General features: G+C 35.7%; 1 protein-coding gene across 1 annotated transcript in view; it reads right to left on the bottom strand.

Annotated features, from left to right (window-relative positions):
- The window catches only part of LOC307152024 (hemicentin-1-like), a 258,180-nt gene extending 238,038 nt beyond the window's left edge, over positions 1-20,142 (bottom strand). Inside the window, exons 1-2 of the mRNA XM_079860382.1 lie at positions 20,038-20,142; positions 19,887-19,948 (exon numbers count right to left, since the gene is read on the bottom strand). The gene's annotated coding sequence lies outside the window, so the exon portion shown is untranslated. The remainder of the gene's footprint in view (positions 1-19,886; positions 19,949-20,037) is intronic.
- Positions 20,143-20,516: the final 374 nt, after the last annotated feature.

Raw genomic sequence — 20,516 nt, 5'->3', positions numbered from 1 at the left:
GAATAAAGAAGAGCGAAAAAACAGATCCAGGATGTTCCTTATTTTTTATTTAATTCACCTTATTTTAACATTCAACAACTCTGTTAACAAACAGAGCACTTCTGTGAGGTAGCTTGAACAATCAAGTAATACATAAATTCTTCACTTTTGGACTTTAGTGCAACAGTAAATATAAAAAAAGTCTAATATATAAACAAATAGCACCTCAACTTAAAATACCCGGCAGGCATGTAAACAAATAAAAAATAAAAGTGCTACAGTGTTTGCAAAGCCAGTAATGTGCTTTTAGGAACTGCACTCCTAACTCTTACACCGGTTTCACACTGCACTGTTAGCAGAGCGTGCAGTGCGTATTTTTTTCGCCCCCATGTTACCAGATTAAATCAGGCTTTAGAGCATTCACACCGCGCGCAGAGGCGGCGCGGCAGTGCGTAGCAGAGCAGAGCAGGAGTGCCGCGATCGTTTCGGCGCCGAGTCTATTTTTGCTGCGCAGCTTTTGCTGAATTAAAGTGATAATACATTGATCATGGCCAAAATACACCACAGTTTTATCCAAAAAGTGCATTGATGATATCTATTGTGTTTTAAAAAGTCAATCAAATGACCAACAGCAATTTAAAAAGAAAACAAATGTCCAAAAACAAACTTGTTGCCATAACAATAAAATCAAAGATGAAACAAAAGTTATATAAATGAAATTATTAATAAAATAAGCTTCTTGACAAGTCTTTTCTCTTAAATGTATTTGAAAACGAAAAAAAGCAATGCCAACTTATCCATTATGGAGTACTCTGTCTGACTCTGTAGCCTACACAACCCGCGGTTCAGCCGCGCGTGACAAACGCTGTCAGTGTGAAAGCAAAACGCACGTGTCCTGCTCCTGCTCACCATACGCACTGCTCCTGCGCTGCTTACTAACGCGTGCAGTGTGAAACCGGCGTAACTCTGTGCCACCGCATAAATATTGATGTGTTAAAAAATAATGAGAATATATATATCCGAGTCCTGATCGGGAGGTAACGTCCGATTCCGATCGAGTCTGAAAACACGTGATCGGGCCCGATTTCCGATCATGTGATCGGATCGGGACATCCCTAATAAAAATAACATAGAATTACATATGGGGAACATAGACTCCCTGTGTTCTACCACCGGTCACTATTGTAACCGTCTTCATTTATCTGCAGTTTCACAACAGAATAAAGCATGTATTAATTTAATTTCAATGTGTATGTATAGGTAACCCTTTCATGATCATATGTGCAAAAAATGTATAAGCTATTCAAAAAGGAACTTAGTATTCTTACCTGTCCTTTCTGAGCTTTTATGTCATCCTTTCGTTAAGACGACAGTACCAAGAAATAAATGTGGGTGGTCACATAACCAAACAAACTAATCATGTTAGACCTGCCATAAACTCTTATAGACATCTTACATTTTCATTATATATGAATCTGTACTTCATAATATGAGTTACTTTTTAATTTCACACTAAAATATGCAAAGAAAAATTGTGGTCACAATTGTGACCAGTGGGATTAAATGGGTTCTTCACTGGACTCCATAACCTGTTAAGCTGCAACCCCACTTTTGAAAAATCCCCAGAAATGACATACCCAAACTGAAACAGATACAGTTCATGAACCCTTTGCACTAAAAGCACAAGTATGATCTCATTTGAAAGCTGACACCTGGCAGTTTATTGTAAATGTAGAATTCATTATTGTCATAATGATTTTTTTTTTAAAAAATAGCTTCAAAGTTTTGTAAAGTTATTAGAAATTTATTTTTATGAAACATATTCATGAAAATACAATTGAAGTTGGCACTGTAGCAATCTAGAAATGCACTGCAGCTAAAGCCACATGTGTGACAATGTTATATTTAAAATCTGAAAATGATAAGTCTAAAACTCTGTATTTAGTTATATGTTTTTCAAGATCATGTCAAATTACTTTATTTTGATTAGACTCTAAAAATGCTACTGATGTTTAGTCGTCTTCTAAGCATCCATTCAGTCTTTTGTCTCTATTGTTTTGTGGTGCAGACGAGCCCCATTCAGTCTCAGTCTCCCCATGCACACATTCACACCTCTCCAGCCTGGTTATGGCTCTAAATATGCATTTCTTTTGTCTGCATTATAGTTACTAACGACTGGCTATTCACAGACTATTCATAGGGTTTCAATCCCTAATTTCTTTTATCAAAGTTCTCACTTCACAAACAACTGTTGAAACTGTATCAAATGCACTAAAACATTTCAGTAGCTGCTAAGCATTCCTTTTTAGAAAAAAAATCATAAAAGAATAACAGGTGGCAGGTGCACCTGGGCTAGCTAGCATGTTAGCTTAGCACACCATCAATACACGACCATTTCTGAGATTAAAACCATGTTTGTGCTCCAAACTTACTTTTATAACGCAAGTCGAGTGTTTTAAATAATCTTCTGTGATCTAATTTGGCTTCAGATAAAAAAATCAGACAGAAAACATATTATTTATAGTTTTCTGCACGATGATAAAGTCTATATCGATTAGCATTACATTATAAATATAATCTATTATTATGAAAATACCTGGCATGGCTTGAAGAACACAGGCAAGTCAAATATCATTGCAATCATGTTTATTGTCTTCAAAACGTGCATATTACAGCGATATCTGTTGTGTTAGCTTTGTGTGTATCAGTGACGTCCTGGAATGTCACATGATCATGGCTCTTCTTCATGTTCCATATATGGACTATTATTGTGCATAATAGCGCCCTCAGGCTATTGGTATGAATTGAAAACACAGCACATCTCAGTAAGAAGCGATCATAATGATTACATCGACGCATTTGGGTATAAATTCAATAAATATAATTCCTGTCTATAGAAATATGATGTGAATCTATGAGAATATATCAATATTTCTACGAGTCTGCACATTTTTTAGCTAAAAGCCCTGAGGGACGTTGTTTTGTGTATCGCTGTCATGACGACAGCACAGAGTTTTTTTTCTGAATGAAAGCGGCTGACGCGCAAAATTCATATTAAAGGTATCGACTCATTTTTTCATTTCATAACTCCTGACACAAATTAAGACATAACTGTCACTATAAGTTTCTCAGAATACAATAGTGGTCAAAAACTGAAACTTGAGTCTTATATCTTTTTAATGATGTATAGTTTGTCAAGGTATAACATTAAATCTGATAGTAAATTTGAACTAAAAAAAAACAAAAAAACGCTTCAGTGAAGAAAATGTGAAGTGGTGCTTGCAGTGGCAAAATTCGGCACAGTTGATAGGGTTCCATACTTATCATGGTACGAGCATGGAGCATTAGTTCAACGTCAAGCTGATAAAAGTAGCCTATTATTGTAACGTTGCAGTGGGAGTTTACCTAAGTTTCCAGCATGTTGTGTGATGCTTTCTCCGGTGTGTTGCGTCTGGTCACAGTAGGCTATATAAACGGTTGCGTCTCAGTCTGAAGGTACCCACAGTGTTCGCTCATAAATTCGAGCACGCGCTTGTAAACTTATTGGTTGCAATCTGAAACATCACTGCTAGAGGTCGCTGAAACCTACATACAGCACCTTTAATGTTAAGTGGGAGATTTAGTAGTGATTTATGTTTTGTTATGCTAATTTAGAAGAATTTCTGTTAATGTTGGTTTTAGGGTTTAATTTGAGAGCAAATTAAATCTTTATATTGTTGTACTTGTACTCATACAGCAAGTGCTGTACATACTATTGTTAGCATGATAACATAATAGTATGTTAGCAAACTAGCTTGTTAAAACTATAAGTTAATACTAATGAAAGTGTTCACATTGAGATTACATGAAGGTTTTAAGTTAAATGTATGAAATAGTATACTCTGATTTTAATTGTTCTTAACTTGAAATGTTTAAGTACAAACTTAAAACCTTAAGTTCTGCTTACTTAAACTTCGAATTTCAAAATGTAAAAAATTGAGGCAATCGATTGCCTTACATTTTTTGAGTTCTGCTAACTTATTCGGGTTTACAGTGTGAGATGGAAAAAAACAGGTGCGAACCACAGACTTAATTTGACTGTTAAAACACATCGATCTGTCAAAAATGACACCCAGATTTCTTATGTCACTACGGCCAGAGGATGATAGACCCCCAAGGGCCTGCCTAATCTTAGGGGTAATGTTGTCTGGGGCAAAAATCATCACCTCTGTTTTATCAGTATTAAGTTGCAGAAAGTACTCAGCCATCCATTTATTAATGGAAACTAAACAATTCAGCAGAATGGACAGTTTGTCTAGTCTGTCTGGACTAAATGAAATAAATAACTGGATGTCATCCGCATAACAATGATAAGATACTGTTTTAAAACTACTTATAATCTTTCCAAGGGGAAGCATGTACAGACTGAACAGCAGGGGGCCAAGCACAGAACCTTGCGGCACACCACAGGACAAAGGAACAGAATCTGACATGAAAGATCCTGTGGACACATAAAAACTCCTGTCAGAAAGATAGGAGGTAAACCAATCCAGAGCAGATCCAGAAATGCCCACTAGAGAGTTAAATCTATCAATCAGAATGCAGTGATCAACAGTATCAAATGCTGCACTGAGATCGAACAAGACCTCATCTAACAAGACAAAAATGTGCATTTTGACAATGTTTTGAAAGCAGGAACCTTGGATTAGAGAAATAATCAGTGTTTCATCTCACTACTTTACATGTTGTATCTGCATCACATATGCAAATCCACTGCGGAGTAAAAGGGTCAACCCATGTTAACCCTAATGGTAAATTAATACAAAAGTATTTTTATTGCTATTATTATTTAACCATTTATTTGTTCAGCTAAGTTGATTTAACAGGGGTAAAAAAGCAACAAATACACAACAAAGCAACTAATTTTCCTGATTTTTCAGCATGCATCTAGATCAGGGAAGGGAAAACTCTGTCCTGGAGGGCCACTGTCCTGCAGAGTTTAGCTCCAACCTTGATAAACTCTCCTGTCTGTAGCTTTCTAGTAATCCTGAAGACATTGATTAGCTGGTTCAGGTGTGTTTGCAGAGGTGGAAAGTCCAGGTTCAGAAAGTAAAAGTCCTCTTCAGTATTTTGTTCCAATCACCTGGATTTGCTAATTCAGCAGGAGAGAGAACTCTGCTGAACTCTTGTTTGGCTGTTGTACCTGAGTTATAACAGCCAGATGAACAAAGAGAAAAGGTGAACAGGTGTTGGTTATATTTTAACATAATCATCATTTGACCTGAATCACTGAACTCATTTAGAGTCTAATCTCTGACTTAAATGTATATTGGTCATAACAGCATCACAGTGATTCTACTGAATAATATCGAGATTTGTCAATATAATCCAAATGATTTCTTAAAAGTTCTTCTGATATTAATTTAAAAAAAAAAAAAACTTTCTTTAAGGCACACACAGACATCAAGAACCAGTGTATGAATCTCAACAATGGTGACAAAAAGAATATTCAATTAGGAAAAGGAAATTACTAAGACAATTCAGATCATAATTTATTCATACCGCAATGCATGATGGGAGCCATGAATGAGTTTTGATTGGTGGCACCCAGAATGCACTGCAACATGCTTTATTATTGTCACCATTGTTGAGATTCACAGGCTGATTCTTGATGTCTGTGTCCAAAAAAAAAAAAAACTTTCAAAGTGTTTTGATCAGAACAACTTTAAAGAAATGTTTTGGATTATATTGAAAATGCTGATTATATTGAAACGAGTGTACTGTAGAATCATAGACTGCTGTAATCAACAAGGTAAACCTAACTCTCTGAATGAGCCTTGTAATTCAAGTCAAAAGATGATTGTGTCAAAACATAACCAAAACGACCTGATCAGCTTTTCTCTTTGTTCATCTGAGAGTTATAACTCTGAAAGAACAGCCAAACAAATCTAACGTTATTAGTTTAGGGGGCAAGAGCCCAACTAAAGCAAACACTGATCACCATAATGGCAACTTAAAGAGATTTTCTCCATTCAGTGATTCTGCTTGTTAACATCAGGTGTCTTCAATAATGCTCAATCATCACTTAATCAATCACTAAATTATCTCATTAACTTTAACACTCTTGAGTCTGGAGCCAAATAAACTCCCAGGAGAGTTCATTTAACACTGGAGTTTTTGCTGTGTGAGTTCATGGGTGGAATAAATATATGGCAGGACTTTTACTTTCTGACCCCTGGACTTTCCACCTCTGTGTGTTTGAGTAGGGTCCCAGTGGCCCTCCAGGACAGCATTTGCCCATCCCTGTCCTAGAGTTTCTTCTAATGAGCTGATGAGTTGAATCAGGTGTGTTTGATTAGGGAGACAAAGAAAACGTGCAGTGTTGGGGGTCCTTCAGGAGCCGGGTTGGGAAGCACTGATTTAAACAATATTACTTTGAAATTAGCTATGTTATCTAATCCCTGTATGTGTTCCGTCTGTTTTCTTGTGTGAAACTGAAAGTAAACAGAGCTCTGCAGGAAAAGCCCCGATTTACAGGAAAATACATTTGCAACGTTAAAATTTTTTTGAAACTTTGCAACGTGAACTGTCTAGATACGGACAGTTCGCGTCAGCAATAAAAAAAAAATCCGATGGGTTGCAAATCTCCCGTTAAAACATGTGGTGTCTTTCCGACGATTTGTTTACATGATATTGAGAACGGATATTGAGGAAATAAACGCTGCTTTCAAGTTCAAAGTTGATGGCTTTGATTATGTTATTTTTGCTACAACGGAAAACATGAAGTGCTTTGGATGTGGAAAAGAAGGGCATTTAGCACGAGCTTGCCCTGATAAAGATCGTTTAGTAAACGCTGCAGATGAGAATGAACCTCAAAGTCAAAATGTAGACCAAGGAATTAATGTGGAAAGGGATAGGCAAGCTGACGAAGGGGCAGAAACGAATGTAGTACATTTGGAGAAAGAGGACAGTGGAAGTAAGGGCTGTAAAAAGGGAAGCCTGAGAAGTGATGAGACAATGGATATTGAGATTGATGAGGTAGAGAATGAAATCCTTAATGAAGAGGAGAACATTTTTAAAGTACCAGCAGTAAAAGAAAATTAAATCCTTGTGAAACAGCTGATAAATCTAAGAAAAAGATGCAGGATGAGAAAAATAAGCAAATGTCTGATGTATCTGATTCAGGAAGTGAGCAAGAGGGTTCTGAGGCATCTGTGGAAGATAATGGGAGCCAAGATTGCAGTGGCTACAGTTTAGAACAGATGAAGAATTTCTTACAGAGTACAAAAGGAATGAGAAATGTTGAGGTGATAGATTTGAGCACATATGGTCCCACTCTACAGAGTGTTAAAATTAACACTGAAGCAGTGTTGAAGTTAATGAGATAATTAAGTGATTAACTAAGTGATTGGCCATTAGTGGTGACACCTGATGTTAATAAGCAGAATCATTGACGGAAAGAGAAAAAACAATAACAGAAAAAAGAGAAACACAAGAACTACAACTGACTTTGAGTCATTACACATTGTTGCATTTATTATTAGCAGTTTGACTTTATTTTTGTCATACATCGACAAAAGTTCTTGAGATTCAACAGAAGTTTAGACGGTAATGTTTTATGGAAGTTTTCTTTTCAAGTTACCATTATGGTGGTCAGTGTTTGCTTTAGTTGGGCTCTTGACTCTTTTCATTTTGTTAATGTTAATTTTTCTCTGACTGTTCCATCATTGTGTTTATAAGGCACATTTGTTACTGCAAGAGAAAACATGACCTGCTCACAATATGTTTTGATGATAATGACATTATCATCATGTAGTGTCCTGATTCACTGATGTCATTCAGAGTCTAAATCTTTGACTATATGCTTGATGTCTCGTTTTAGTATTGGTGATCGTAGCTCTGAGATTCTACAGTTTGAGATCCAACAGCAATATAAAAAAATTTGAAAATACTTTGTGTAAAAAAGTTATTGTGTTAAAACACACAGACATCAAGAATCAGCATATGAGTCTCAACAATGGTGACAATAAACAAACTAGTGACGAACAGATCAACTCTGAACATCACAAAACAAGCTACTAAAGTCAGAACAAAACAATAGCAAAATAAAAGCAACCAGAAAAAACAATGAAAATTACAGGACAATTCAGCTGCATAATTTATTCATGCTGCAATGCATGATGTGAGCCATTGATGCGTTCTGATTGGTGGCTCCCATCATGCACTGCAACATTAAGCATTTGTTTGATTGTCACCATTGTTGAGATTCATATGTAGATTCTTGATGTCTGTGTGTGATTTTAAAACTTTCTGATCATTAAAATATTGCTGGAAGTAACTACTGTAGTGAAAAATTAATAAAACATGTGGATAATCAGTTTATAATGATGGGTGTCATCATTGAATCAGGTCACTAGTAATTTTATCATCAAATCATAACCAGGGCTGCATTTCCAAAAGCATCTTAAGCCTTATTTGATTGCACACCAACTGCAACAAATGGTCTGTACGATCAAATTAGGCTTGCAATGCTTTCAGGAAACACAGCCAAAGTCACAGTTTCTCTTGCCACAACACATATGCTTTATAAACACAGAGTTGGAGCAGCCAGAAAAAATACTAATATTCAATAGTAAAGGGTCAAGAGCCCAACTAAAGCAAACACTGACCACCATAATGGTGACATGAAACGAAACATTCCATAAAACATTACCATCTAAACTTCTGTTAAATCTAAATAAGACCGTGTGTAGATGTATGACAGAAATAAAGTCAAACTGGTAAAATAATAAGCGCAATAATGGCTCGAAGTCAGTAGTTCTTGTGTTTCTCTTTCCTTCAGTGAGTCTGCTTGTTATCATCAGGTGTCACCACTAATGGCCAATCATCACTTAATTAATCACTTAATTATCTCATTAACTTCAACACTGCTTCAGTGTTAACTTAATTATCTCATTAACTTCAACACTGCTTCAGTGTTAATTTTAACACTCTGTAGAGTGGGACCAGATGTGCTCTGAGCAGTGTTGATTTAACACTGGGGTTTTTACTGTGTAGAGTTCTTAAGCTAATAGCAAGGTTTGAAAATGTCACAATGAAATTGAATTGATTAATATCTATGCGCCAGTTAAACCTATTGAAAGAATGTTGTTTTTGGAAACATTGAGTGAGAATCTTAAACAGTGTGATATGGAAAACATTTTTATACTTGCTGGTGACTTTAATTGTACATGTTATGATATTGACAGAAATCATATTGAACCACATATGGTTTCAAGACGTAAATTGTTAAACATCATTAAAACCTACCAACTTTGTGATGTTTGGAGGAACTTTCATTTTAAAGATAGGCAATACACTTGGGCTCATGTGAAAGACAATTCTGTTTTGTTAGCAATGATTAGATTTTTTTTATTGTCTTAAACATCAAGTACAGTATTTTAAGTCTTGTTCTATTTGTCCTTTTGGGTTTTCTGACCATTCAATGGTGGAAGCTTGTGTGTTCATTGAATCTGTTAAGCAAAAGAGTGCATATTGGCATTTTAACAATGCTTTGCTTGAGGATGCTGCTTTTGGACAATGTTTGCTTTTTTTTTTTGGATGGGATGGAGAAGTCAAAAGCCTAATTTCGCTTCAATACAGCAATGGTGGGATATCGGGAAGTTAAATATACAAAAACTATGTAATCAGTATACTTCTAATGTCACTGGGGACACTCTTAAAAATATAAGGATTTTAGAGATGGATATTGTGGAGCTACAGGGGCTGTGTGGAGCTCATGGAGATCCAGGTTAAATTCAGACTCTTAAGGAGAAAAAAGTTGCACTAGCAGATCTGTTGGACACTAGAGCTCAAGGGGCGTTAGTTAGGTCCAGATTTCAAAGTATTTCTGAAATGGATGCCCCGTCCCGATTCTTCTTTAATCTGGAAAAGAAAAATGGTCAAAAAAAGAGTATTCAATGTTTACGGTCTGTGGAGGGGAAAGATCTGACTAGGGACTCTGACATTCGGAAGAGGGCTGTTAGCTTCTACAAGGAGCTGTATGCCTGTGAATGTGGAACGGATCAGTCAACAAATCATTTCCTTTCAGATCTTCCACAGATGACTGAGGAGTTGTGTGCTGGTCTGGTGCATCCTTTGACAACAGATTAACTTTTTAAGGCACTGCAAAGCATGAAAACTGGCAGAGCACCAGGTTTAGATGGCCTGCCTGTGGAATTTTATAAGGCATACTGGCACTTCCTGGGAGAAGACTTGTTTGCAGTGCTAAGTAGCAGTCTGTCTGAAGGGCGATTGCCAATAAGCTGCAGGAGAGCAGTTTTAACTCTGCTCCCAAAGAAAGGGGACCTCAAAGAGGTCAAGAACTGGAGACCAGTGTCTTTGTTATGCACCGACTACAAGATCCTGTCGAAAACCTTGGCCAACAGATTGAGGGAGGTATTGGGGCAGGTCATCCATATGGATCAGTCTTATTGTGTACCCAACAGATCGATAGTGGACAACATATCGTTAAACAGAAATGTTTTGGAAGTCTCTAGACTCTTTGATCAAAAGGTTGGTCTGATTTCACTGGACCAAGAAAAGGCTTTTGACCGGGTGGAGCATCAGTTTTTATGGCACACTCTTGAGGCATTTGGTTTCCCACCTGAGTTTGTTGCTATGATTAAAGTGCTCTATAGTGACATTGAAAGTATATTGAAAGTCAATGGTGGCTTATGCAGTCCTTTTAAAATTCAAAGAGGTATAAGACAAGGTTGTGCCCTATCAGGCATGCTGTATTCAATAGCTTTAGAACCAATGTTAAATACAATCAGAGTAGAGTTAGATGGTTTTAAATGTGAAAATTGTTGTAAACTCAGAATCGAAGACCAGGAGACTTGGTTGTTTCTTCAGCAGGATTGTTTATTGAAAACACGAGCTGTCGGTAGCTGCAGTCACCAAGTCTGAATCAGTGAAATGTTCTCTTACAGTTTATATACATTTAGGGGCAAGAACCAAAAAGACAGGTTTAGGAACCGGTTCTAGACTGAGAGTGCTGCCCACCCTAATTCACTCAGCATATCTATTCAAATGCTGAGACCCGAGTACAAGACTGGCAGGACTCTCTTGTTAAAACACAAAATCCGAGAGCCATTAAGAGTTTCAGTAAAACAGGACTGACCGGAGTCTTTTGCTAGAAAACTCTGCTAATAATAATTTATACCTCCTTAACATGCTAAATTCAATGTAAACCTAAATGAAACATTTTAATAAATTTGGAATCCCACACACCGATAAAACTGTCAGCATATGCTGATGATATAATGGTTTTAATAAGTGGGCAGAATGATATTAATACGTTGATATTGTTAATAGTTATGAAAAATGTTCTTCTGCAAAAGTGAATTGGGCCAAGAGTGTGGCATACTTAGTTGGAGAATGGAAGGAGGAAAAAATGTTATTGCCAGGCGGAATGAGCTGGTCACAGTGTGGTTTAAAATACCTTGGAATCTTCCTAGGCGATAAAGTAACCAATAAGAAAAATTGGGAGAATATGTGTGAAAATGTTGAAGGAAGATTAGAAAGGTGGAAATGGATATTGCCTAAAATGTCTTTTAGGGGAAGGGCTCTGATCATTAACAATCTGGTAGCCTCCTCGTTATGGCACAAATGATCTGTTTTAGAGCCCCCTGTTGGGATTCTTGAAAAAATACAAGTCAGAATGATAAGTTTTTTCTGGTATAAATTGCACTGGGTACCTAGGGCTGTTTTATATCTACCAAAGGAAGAAGGTGGTCAAGGTATTGTAGACCTCAAGAGTAGAAAAGCAACATTTAGGCTACAATTTGTTCAGAAATTCTTATATAAACCAAACGTTTTGTGGACTGGATTAACTTCTTGCCTTTTAGGTAAGGTTGGTGGGTGGGGTTTTGGAAAAAATCTTTTTTGGACGGACTGCAATAAATTTGATTTTGGTTTTATTTCTCCTTTTTATGAAAGTGTGAGAAAAGCTTGGTGTGTGGTGCAAATCAGAAGATCCTTGCCCTACAAGTCTTTACAATGGTTTTTAGAAGAACCTCTGATTAATGGTGCACATTTGGATATACAGTGCTATGCATAAGTTTAGACACCCATGCTAAAGTTGATTAAAAAGAAGAAATAAAAAATCATCTTTTGGAAATTGAACTTAATGCCTTAATTTAAAAAATTAGGAAAAATCCAACCTTTAAGGATACCATTTTTCTTTGTGAATGAATAATGTATCATAAATAAATAAATATTCTTCCTTAAAATACAGGGTTCATAAGTTTGGACACCCCCTATGTTAAATTCCCATAGAGCCAGGCAGATTTTTATTTTTAAAGGCCAGTTACTACATGGATCCAGGATACTATGCATCCTGATAAAGTTCCCTTGGCCTTTGGAATTAAAATAGCCCCACATCATCACATAGCCTTCACCATACCTAGAGATTGGCATGGAGTACTTTCCATAAGATTATCTCTCAATGCAAATCAAACTAGCTATTAGGCTAACTGAAATAAAACCATGCCAATCTCTCTATATATGCTAGTAGAAGATACAAGATTCTTCATGACTCAAATTGTGTATTTCAATTGTGTTTTAAAAGGCTTATAAAAGCAAGAGTGAGGCATGATTTGTTTTTTATCTATTTATGAAGAATGTGGAAAAGTCTGAAGACATTTGGAGTGTTGAAAAATTGCTGTGTTGGGTTGAAAATGATGGGTTGTTTTTTGCTGAGACTATGGGATAATTTAATGATGATTTTGTAATGGTTTTGTAGAATAAAGGTTATAAAATTCAAAAAAAAAAAAAATTCTCTCTCTCTCTCTCTCTCTCTCTCTCTCTGTGTGTTTGTGACGGCGTGACGATCGAGTCTGTCCCAAAAATACCTCTCAATGCGCCCTCGTGGACTCGCGCCAAGGGCCCTGTAGGTCTGCACTACATGAGGTCACCAAAGTGTGGACTCTGAGGAAGTCCACAAGTCCGGAGTGTGCCATTTGGGGCAGGGCCTTACTTTCTGAACCTGGACTTTCCACCTCTGCTGTTAAACATATTCAACTAAACGGCATTGGATTAACCATATGTAGTTAATTTAAGTTAATTGAAATAAATAATGTTACATAAATCTAACGTAACCTAGTTACGTGGAACCTGTTGACATAAAAAGGTTCATTAAAGCCAACATACCATTGTTGTGTTTTGCATGCTGAATGTTGAAGTCTGTGTGTGACTCAAGCATGGTCAATGATGTTGCCACAAATATAGAGGGATTATATCAACACAATTAAAAGTTTCACAAGGTTTATATGACATAAGTGTTAGCAAAATAAACTTAAAAAAAATCATTATTTGACATGAAATATAGTTTTGTATCATTCATAGATTGATAGGTAGATACAGAATATTTATTACTTGTCTTCCTTTGAACCCAAATATCTGATTTCTTGTTGCATCACTGCATAAATAGGAAGATAATTGCATTCATATAAATGAAGTTCCAAGAGCCCAACCAAAGGGAACACTGATCACCATAATTTCAAAATAGTCTTGATAGACTTTTCACTCATTTCCTCCAGTTCTACAGTTATTTTTCTGTTTACATTCACAGATTTCCCAAAATAATCTGAAATAATCTGTATTGTGTTTTTTTTTTTTTTTTTTTTTTTTTTTTTTTTTTTTGAAAGAACATCACATAAGCTTACTTCATAAATTGGTGCTGATTTTCCAAAAATATTTTTGTCTAAACTCACCATTATGGTGATCGGTGTTATTTTGATTGAGTTCATGGACCTTCATTTATAACATTGCAAATCTCTTCCTATTGATGCAGCAATGCAACATATAATCTGAGTTTATATATATATATATATATATATATATATATATATATATATATATATATATATATATATATATATATATATATACACATGTATGAATGTTAATATTACTATATTTTACAACTTTGTAGCCAACATTTATGTCATAAGCACCTTGTGAATCTTAATTGGGTTGATATAATCCCTGTCTCGAAAAACGAGGGGTCTGAGAATGCGGGACTCTGGTTGCGGGACTGTAGATGCAGCAGGCTCCGAGTCTGCAGCTTCATAATGTTGAAAATTTCTAGTGACTGATCACATCTAAATTTTTCAATTAGTCTGACGTATTAGTTCTCATTGAGCCAATGTTAACAGACTATTGCAACAAGAATTGCACTTGGGCCAATTTAAACATTTAGATGTGACCAGTCACTAGAAAATTTTGACTTGGAGAGGTTCGAATGTTTTTACACACAGACTTCAACATTCAGCATGCAAAACACAACAATGGTAACAATTACTTTTTATCTAAAGTAAATTATAAAGTATTATTTATTCTTTTTAAGTTACTAGAACTCTTGTGTAAGTGAACTATACTATCTAAGCATTTGTCAGTACAACATACTATTCCTATTTCACTTGATTACATGATTTTTAAGGCAATCGGTTTCCATGCTTTTTTCAGTGTCTAACTAATTTGATTTTACAAAAATAGATGTTAGTAAGATGTTAGCCTATGTATGAAAGAGAATGTGTTCATTGTACTTAATTGGACTCTTTTTATTTCTCACAAAATGAGCTATTTATAATTTGTCGACAACGATTAATCTGCTGAATATGGATGAAGGTTTTCATAATCAAATGTCATGGTTCACTAGACTCCAGATCAGCAAATTGACAACTGCTGAACAATTACAATAATGCAAGCAAGAATAGCAGAAAACATTTTCCAGTGCTTTACAAAAGTTGTATGACGAACAAAGTAAAAACAGAGAAATATGGAATAGTTTTACCGTGTTTCAGTGAGTCTCTCGTCTATCGGAGGTGAAGTGATGAAAACAGACTGAGGAAGCAGGAGGTCAGAGAATTTTCCTCATTAACTCTTAATTTTTACCTGCTTCATTACGCCCTTTCTCTTCCTCATACAAAAACAATGACATTAAAAGAGAAGCCAGGAAACGCAGAGGCGTAGACTAGGAAATTCTGGAACAATTACTCAATAGCTGTGAGAGCAATTCAACACTATAAACCCCCAAACAGAATTTAGAGACAACATCAACCGCTTCTACAAATGAGTGAAGATTAGCGGAGAGTGATAAAGATTTGCTGCACAAATAATGAAATCCACTGAAACAATATTGCTTTGAAAACAGCAGTGTTTTTGAAGTGTTGCTGTAACATCAATGACTAAATATGAATCTGATTTCAGTCTGTAGCTCCTAAAACATAAACGGTTTATCAAGTGAATCAATAATAATAATAATTGCAATGTAAACAGCAAAATCCCCAGTGTTAAATAAACACCCCTAAGTCTGTCCACACTACAGGGTGTTAAAATGAACACTGAATCAGTGCTGAAGTTAATGATATATATAAGTGATGATTGGTCATTATTGAAGACACCTGATCTTAACAATCTGAATCACTAAAGGAAAGAGTCACGAGAACAGAAAAAAAGAAACACAATAAAAAAGTGTCTTCTAGCCACAGTCTTAAGGACATCTACATTAATCCGGATACATTTGAAAACAGCGTTTTCAGGCTTTTTCCGATGTTTCAGTGTGGAGGAAAAACTTGAAAAACGCCTGAAAATGCGAAATTCACATTAATTTAGTTTAGTGAGAGGAATTGTGAGTAGTATAGTTTTCATGTGAGTAAATTCTGTCATCTTTGCAGGATTGTGATATGAAGAGTCAAAGTAACATTTTAGCAACAGTGTGACAGTGGATAGCACATACCAGGCACAATGCCAGTATAAACATGAATATCTATTGGCACAATATGTGTAACGTGACTAATCTTACATCATTGTTTTCAAATACCTCAGTTTTGACAGTCCACACTACTTTCAAATGTATCCACTTTGGAGAGCGTTTTCATTAATAAAAAACGCTGTCTCAGTGTGGACGGAAGACCAAAACTGAGAGAAAATGATGTGTTTTCAAACGAAAAGGTGTAAGTTTGGACAAGGCCTTAAATGAAATCAGCTGAAGATAAAAGAAGACATTAAATCTCTGAAGATCTAAGTAGAGCTTCACTTATTACTAACCAGACTGACTTTGTTTCTGTCAGACGTCTACAGAAGATCTTATTGAGAATTAACAGAGGTTTAGATTATGATGTTTTATTGAAAATTATAGTTTAGTTTGATGTCACTAGTATCATGAATAGTGTTTGCTTTTGTTTCTCTCTCTTCTGTTACTGTGTTTGTCAAGTACAGAAAGATAAAATGTGGTCAGATGATGTCGGCTACTTTTTGATGGTAAAGATCATGTAGTATTAATAACTGATTTTATCCAGAGTTATCTCTTTGATTAAATTGGTGCTGGTTTTGTCACATTAGCATTCATTTGAATGCACATTATGCACATGCACATTATTTCAATTTGAAGAATAATACTGTAAAAAAAAAAAAAAAAAAAAAAAAAAAATTAAAACATTGGTAACACTTTACAATAGGGTGCACTAATATTTTAGGGCTGGGCGATATATCGCATGACATTGTTATGCGCATCTCGTCAGTAAAGCCGGTTCCTTGATTAGTAGTAAATCGCCATCACCTGCTTTCAGATGGAGCGGCATTTACTACACAGAGCCGTAGTTAACTGACAAGCTGAGCCATATCGCATTAATATCGCTGACGTATCGCCAGCGATATTTAATGCGATATGGCTCAGCTTGTCAGTTGGTAATGAAGCTGGTAATGTTGTTTGTGGAGTTGTTTAATCTTCCTCTGCTGAGATCTTCACAGATTTAATGTCTTCTTTTCTCTTCAGTTGATTTCATCTTAGACTGTGTCTGAAGTCAGTTGTACTTCTTGTGTTTCTGCTCGTCTCTTTTTCTGTTCTCTTCTTTCCTTCAGTGATTCTGCTTGTTAACTTATTAAGGCTGAGATGACTCCATATTTAATATACACAGATTTTGTGGCTTAGATAAGGTCCAGTTCTGGTTTATTTCTTTGCTCTTGGCTGACATAGTCAGAGGTGTAAAGTCCAGGTTCAGAAAGTAAAGGTCCTCCTCAGTATTTTGTTCCAATCACCTGGATTTGCTAATTCAGACTAGGGCTGGGCGATTTAAATCGCGATATTGTTATGCGCATCTCGTCAGTAAAGCCGGTTCCTTGCTTAGTAGTAAATCGCCATCACCTGCTTTCAGATGAAGCGGCATTTAGGGCTGAGGAGATAATTAAGTGATTAATTTAGTGATGATTGAGCATTATTGAAGACACCTGATGATAACAAGCAGAATCACTGAAGAAGAAAATCACAAATTGTAAGTTACCATTAAGGTGATGGGTGTTTGCTTTAGTTGGGCTCTAGACCATTATATGTTTACTTTAATATTTACTGTTGTTCGTCTGCTGTTATTGATTTATAACAGTTAACTGAACAAAGTAAAATGTTATCTTATAGTGTTGGCTACGTTTTGACATAATCATGCTGTGATCTGAAAAAGGAAACATATTGAGATAGTTTGGCTTAACTTGTTAGCAGCAGTTTTGTGATTCTTCAGCCTATGATTATCAGTACTTTACTTATAATTCAAATTTAATAAACATTGTTCTGATCAAAAAGACATTCAGATAAATTAATTTAAAACACAGACATCAATAATCAGCCTGTGAATCTCAACAATGGTGACAATAATAAAGCATGTTGCAGTGGCTGCCACCAATCACAACTCATTAATTGCTCCCATCATGCATTGCGGTATGAATAAATTATGATCTGAATTGTCTATGTAATTTACTTTTCCTCATTGAATATTCTGCTCCTCACCATTGTTGAGATGCATAGACTGAATCTTGACATCTGTGTGTGCCTAAAATAATGATTTTTTTTTTTTAAATATCTTTTAAGAAATCCTTTAAATTACATAACAAAATTCTGGCCATTTATTCAGATTCACAGTTATGCTGTAACCAACAACATAAATCGAAGTCAGAAAAAAGGATTTTAATGAGTTCAGTGATCAAGTTCAAATGATGATTGTCATAATATAACCAACACCATCAGATCACTTTTTATTCTTTGTTCAACTGGCAGTTTTAACTCAGTTACAACAGCCAAACAAAATCTAAAGAACACATAAAAGGGTCAGAGCCCAACTAAAGCAAACACCCATCACAATAATGGTAACTAACAATTTGCGATTTTCTCCTTCAGCGATTCTACTTGTTAACATCAGGTGTCTTCAATAATGCTCAATCATCACTAAATTAATCACTTAGTTATCTCATTAACTTAAACACTCTTGAGTGTGGACTCATACACTCCCAGGAGTGTTAATTTAACACTGGATGTTTCGCTGTGTACAAAGAGCCGTAGTTAACTGACAAGCTGAGCCATATCGCATTAAATATCGCTGGCGATACGTCCGCGATATTGATGTGATTTGGCTCAGCTTGTCAGTTAACTACGGCTCTTTGTAGTAAATGCCGCTCCATCTGAAAGCAGGTGATGGTGATTTACTACTAATCAAGGAACCGGCTTTACTGATGAGATGCGCATAACAATATCGCGATTTAAATCGCCCAGCCCTAATTCAGACAGGTGAGAGAACTAATTAGTGAAATCAGATGATTGAGTTCATGGGTGGAATAAACTATGGCAGGACTTCTACTTTCTGACCCCTGGACTATACAACTCTGAATTTAACACTGGAGTTTTTGCTGTGTAGTAAATGCCGCTTCATCTGAAAGCAGGTGATGGCAATTACTACTAATCAAGGAACCGGCTTTACTGACGAGATGCGCATATCAATGTCATGCGATATATCGCCCAGCCCATGCTTAACTAATGCACAGATAATGTGTTCATGTATGACTCGTGAAGAACTAAACCATTACACTGTAAAAAAAAACATAAGCTTGAACAACAACAAAACAATCTTAGTACTAATTTCCCTTAGCTTTTTCTTGTTGACTCAACTTTTGTAAATAACAGTTATACGAAACTGAAAATAAGATGTATGTGATACAAAAAACGTTTAGTTGAGTCAACTTGAAATTATTTGTTTTCTGGAGAGGTGCAAGTATTCTGTAACAAATCTTTTGTTGTTGAGCCAATTCAACATTTTTTGTCTATTGGAAATCATTTGGTCATCACCATTTTGCTGATGAGCGTTTCCTTTGGTTGGTCAGTTTGACTCTTGGTCTTTTGTGTGAGTTTTTGTGGTCTTTGTTACAGTGTTTAGCAAAAGACATAATTTGTTGCTAAGATAAAAGAAACCAAGATGCTCAAGTTTTCAGCCTCATAAACTAGAACAAATCACTCATCTTATTTCTGAACAAAATGCATTATTTTATCTATTAATATTTTACCAACAAAACTTTCTTGCTGCAGATCAGACATTCTGAATTGTGATTCTCAACAAGAGCTTCTGTAGGCGTCTAACAGAAATAAAGAAAATATGGTTAATAACGTAAGACTTGATTTTCCTGCTGAGACAAAAGCTCAGATCAAACCCCCTGCAACTAAACAATAAAACACAGCCCTGGAGAAAAGATCTCAAAGAAAGAGCACAGGACATCGCCTTGCCCAAACTCAACTACTAATATATACATCCCCCTCTCCCTCCTCCCTTCCTTCCCCCCTGATTCAAGTCACTGGAAGTTCAGTGAGAATGTCTTTAAATCACATCCCTGATAGCAGACCAACACTGACTCAAGGTTGAATCTTAACATTGATTTTTCATCAGGTTTGCACCCTGAAATAATGTTATTTCACTGATGAAAAATAGATCAATATGAACATAAAATCGTTATTTGTCCAACATTAATTAAATCACTTACTTTACATCGAATCAACATTGAAACAATAATTAATCTTGCTTTATGTACAACAGGATCTTAAATAAATCTTAAATAAATAGAATAAATCTTACTTTATTTCTATGCCGGTGAATCACGTCCGTTTCGACATCTTTCAAGCAGAGATGATGCAGGGCTGAAATTAACAGGGTTTTGAACCAAAAAGTAATTAACTCCAAAACAACTCATAACTAAACAGCATTACCTTCTTCAGTTATTACTAACCAGTTTGGTTTTATTTCTTTCAGACGACTACAAAAGTTCTTACTGAGAATTAACAGAGGTTTAGATGCACTGGCTGGTGGTCCTTGTTCACTGGACCTCTGGTAAGGTATGCGTGTCCATAAATAGGGCAAGACCTTCTCTTTTTCCCACATGAGTTCCTTTCCTCCTCTATTTGGGCAATGTGTGGACCGCCCTAAGTCACAGTGAAAGCCAAGTTCTGCATGAGAGAACACACAATCCCTATATTGTACACTGTAAAAAAGAATACATTGATTTTATTGATATCTAATCAATAAAATTGAGGCAACAGATTACAAGCAATATTATTAATTAAATTTAACAAATTAGAATTGAGTAATAATTAATCAAATTAATTCCTTAAAAGTTAACCATTTAAAATGAGTAAAATTTACAAAATATCTTATATTGCCAACATAGAAGACACCTGGTGTTAACAAGCAGAATCATTGAAGGAGAAA

Source organism: Squalius cephalus (genome assembly GCF_949319135.1).
Source record: "Squalius cephalus genome assembly, chromosome: 2".
NCBI classification, from domain to species: Eukaryota; Metazoa; Chordata; class Actinopteri; order Cypriniformes; family Leuciscidae; genus Squalius; species Squalius cephalus.
The sequence above is the reverse complement of the archived record's forward strand: the minus strand, read 5'-3'. Positions and strand labels throughout refer to the sequence as shown.